The sequence below is a fragment of the Eptesicus fuscus genome, chromosome 2 (assembly GCF_027574615.1).
Source record: "Eptesicus fuscus isolate TK198812 chromosome 2, DD_ASM_mEF_20220401, whole genome shotgun sequence".
Lineage (NCBI taxonomy): Eukaryota > Metazoa > Chordata > Mammalia > Chiroptera > Vespertilionidae > Eptesicus > Eptesicus fuscus.
The window spans coordinates 59,504,069-59,508,201 of NC_072474.1; the positions used below are offsets into that span (position 1 = coordinate 59,504,069).

Genomic DNA, 4,133 nt, shown 5'->3' on the forward strand with positions numbered 1-4,133 from the left:
GAAATTTTCTTAATGTATGTTTATCTGAGAAAGTCTTTATTTTTTCTTTACTTTTGAAGTGTGATTTTGAACAGTACAGAATTAAAGGTTAGTGGTTTTTTTCTCTTAATACTTAAAATGTTTCACTACAGTATCTTCCAGCTTGCATGTTATCTGCAGGGAACTTCGATATAATTCTTATCTTTGTTCCTCTATAGATTAGATCCTATTTTTCCTTTGGCTTCTTTATTTTATTTTTTTTAGTGTATGTGATATTTATTTATTTATTTATTTATTTATGATTTTTTGTTGTTGTTGTTGTTAATCCTCACCCTGGGATATTTTTTCCATTGATTTTTAGAGAGGATGGAAGATAGGAGGAGAGACAGAGAGAGAAACATTGATGTGAGAGAGACACATCAATTGATTGCCTCCCACATGTGCCCTGATGGGGTTGGGGGATCAAGCCTGCAACTGAGATATGTGCCCTTGACTGGAATCAAATCCAGGATCCTTCAGTCTGAGGGTTTATACTCTATCCACTGAGCCAAACAGACGAGTGCTGGCTTCTTTATTTTAGATTTTATACAGTTTGAATATATGCCTAGGTATAGTTTATTTGGTAATTACTCGGCTTGGTGTTTTTTGAGTTTCCCATGGTTTTATAGACTGAATAATTGTGCCCCCAAAATTTATATGTTGAAATGCTAATGAATATGTGATGGTATTAACAGGTATTAACAGATTGGTAGGCAATTAGGTTATAAAAAGACTAGAGGCCTGGTGCACGAAATTTGTGCACTGGAAGTGGTGGGGTCCCTCAGCCCAGCCTATGCCCTCTTGCAGTCCAGGACTCCTCGCTCCTTACTGCCCGCCTGCTCGCCGCTCTTTACCGCTCAGCTGGCTGCTCCTTACCGCTCGGCTGGCTGCTCCTTAGCAGCCATGAGCCCACTTCTGGCTGAGCAGCGCTCCCCTGTGGGAGCACACTGACCACCAGGGAGCATATCCTGCATTGAGCATCTGCCCCCTGGTGGTCAGTGCACATCATAGCGACTGGTTATTCTGGTCATTCCACTGTAACAGTTGCTTAGGCTTTTATTATATAGATATGAGAGCTTGCCATATGAGGATACTCCCTGCCATGTGAGGATACAGCAAGAAGACAGCCATCTACAAACCAGGACACAAGCCCTCACCAGAACTGAATTTGCTGGCACCTTGATCTTGTACTTTTCTGTCTCCAGAACTGTGAGATATAAATGTTTGTTTCTTAAGCCACGTAGTCTATAGTAGTTTGTTATAGCAGTCTAAACTGGCTAAGACATGTGGTTTGGTGTCTGACCTTGATTTGGAGGAAATTCTCAGTTATTATTACTTCAAATATTGCTCTTGTACCTTTCTTTCTTCTCCTTTTGCTATTCCCATTATGCATCTACTATACCTTTTTGTAGTTGCACCATCTTTCTTGGCTATTATTCCCTTTTTTTCAGTTGTTTGTTGTTCTTCTTCTTTCAGTTTCTATTGACCTATTCACAAGCTCAGAGATTTTTTTCTCTCACTTGTGTTCAGTCTACTAATAAGCCCATGAAAAACATTCTTTATTTCTCTAACATTATATTCTCTAACATTTCTTTTTGATTATTAGAATTTCCATCTTTATTTACATTACCCATCATCTTGTCACCTTTTTCTACCAGAACACTGAGCACATTAATCATAGTTGTTTTAAATTCATGGTTGATAATTGCAACAATCCTGCCATATCTGTGTCTAGTTCTAATGCTTGTTCTGTCTAATGCTTGTTCTGTCTCTTTAAACTGTGTTTTTGCCTTTTTGTATACCTTTTAATTTTTTGTTGAAAGCCAGACATGTACTTGATAAAAGGAACTCTGGTAAATAGGTCATTAGTTATATGGTGGTGTGGGGAGAGGGGTGGCATTTTGTATTCCTACATTCTGTATTCCTATGATTAGTTCTTTAGTGAGCCTGTGCTCCTAGGTTAAAACTTCACAAGTGCTTCTCATCCCCTGCCAAGCTCTTCCCCCCTCCTGCCGCCCCCCCTCCCCCCGCCCCAGTCTTAGATAAGACAAGATGGCTATCTGAAGTTGGATATTTCCTTTTTCCTAGGTCATTTGGTCTCTGATAAAACCTCAATTAGGTTAGGATCTAGTAAATAATTTTTCTAGGGCAGGCTTTGTTAAGAACAAAGTGCTCTGGTTTGTTTCAAAATGGTTACTTTCCCTGAAGGAAGACCAAAGGGATTTTTCTCTGATCTTTCCTGGTAGAACTCTAGGAGGTAAAACTCAAAGAGAGGGGACCTCTTTGAAGTTTTTAACTCACAGATTTGTCCACTCTGAGTCTCTATCAAGTTGTCAATTACAATTCAGGTTTTTCTACCATAGAATTGGTACATTAAGTTGTGATTCTGTATCTGTCTGACTGTCTCTCCAATTTTAGGGGAAGCCAGTTGCCTCAAATCCTTACTTTTTTGACAGCTATAAGGGAAGCTATTATTTTTTGTTTTTTTCAGTTTGTTCAACTGCTCATTTGTTGTTTTGATAGAGAGGTGACTATGGATGAAAAGGGGGTTTAAGAAAAGTAACCTCATGGGGTTATCTGATCATAAATTAAAAAAAAAAAACAACCAAAAAACAATTTAACATCATTTATTGTCATCTGGTAGTAACATAAGGGTATTGTAAGCCAATATGAATTAACTAGAGGCTTGGTGCACAAATTCATGCACCAGTGGGTTCCCACTGCCTGGCCTGTGGGATCGGGCTGAAACCAGATCTCCAACATCCCCCAAGGGGTTCTGGATTGTGAGAGGATTCAGGCCAGGCCCAGGGCCCCCACTGATGCACGATTGGGGCCAGGGAAGGATGCAGGAAGTTGGCCAGCCAGGGAGGGACCGCAGGAGGACTCCAGAGCATGTCCAGCCTGTCTCGCTCAGTCCTGATTGGCCGGATCCCAGCAGCAAGCTAACCTACTGGTTGGAGCATTTGCCCCCTGGTGGTCAGTGCACATCATAGTGAGTGGAGTGAGTGGAGTGAGCGGTTGAGCAGCCTTAGCATATCATTAGCATATTATGCTTTGATTGGTTGAACAGACCACCAGATGACCAGACACTTAGCATATTAGGCTTTTATTATATAGGATGTTTAAGAGTTATTCTCCCAACAAAGGACACCTAAAAAATACAAGCTGTATTAGAAATTCTCAATAATTTCTCATTTCATTAAGTCATTTCTAGATGGAGACAGAGTCATATTATCTCCTTTTAGCATGATTGGACCTAGTTGTTTTCTTGACTTTGTTTTAGAATGAGTCTCTTCTGTATCATCTAATATAAGGTTCATATACTCATCAAAACTAATGATACAGCTCTCTATCCACATATTCACTTGCTCATAAAGCCACACCTGAACCTGAGGTCTAATTTGCAAGTATCTGAAGATGAGGTTGATGAGCTGGACCATCACCTTCTGCACCTTTCAGCCCTGGCCACAGAATATCATGGTGGAAGCTGAAAAAGAGCACACTAAGCCACAGGCTTCCTCAGAAAGCCACTTCTGGAATCTGATCATAAATTCTTAACTGGGCCCTGCTGGTGTGGCTTAGTGGTTGAGTGCCAACCTATGAACCAGGAGGTCATGGTTTGATTCCCAGTCAGGGTACATGCCTGGGTTTCGAGCTCAATACTCAGTGGAAGCATGCAGGAGGCAGGTGATCAATGCTTCTCTCTCATTATTGATGTTTCTATCTCCCTCTCCCACTCTTGTTTCCTCTCTGAAATCAATAAAAATATACTAATTAAAAAATATATATATCCTATATAATAAAACCCTAATATGCAAATTGACCAAGCAGTGGAACGACTGGTTGCTATTATGTGCACTGACCACCAAGGGGCAGACGCTCAATGCAGGAGCTGCCTCCTGATGGTTAGTGCACTCCCACAGGGGGAGTGCTGCTCAGCCAGAAGCCGAACTCATGGCTGGCGAGGGCAGCGGTGGTGGCAGGAGCCTCCTGCCTCCACAGCAGCGCTAAGGACCCTTCAGGGGTTGTCTGCCTGCCAGGGAGTGGGCCTAAGCCGGTAGGCAGACATCTCCTGAGGGGTCCTGGGCCTGGCTGAGCGACCTCCCCGCCTGTGC

At 41.9% G+C, this 4,133-nt stretch overlaps 1 pseudogene; it reads right to left on the bottom strand.

Moving 5' to 3' along the window:
• Window positions 1-3,209: 3,209 nt before the first annotated feature.
• On the bottom strand, window positions 3,210-3,497 carry LOC114229832 (small nuclear ribonucleoprotein E-like; annotated as a pseudogene).
• Between the last annotated feature and the right edge of the window lie 636 nt (window positions 3,498-4,133).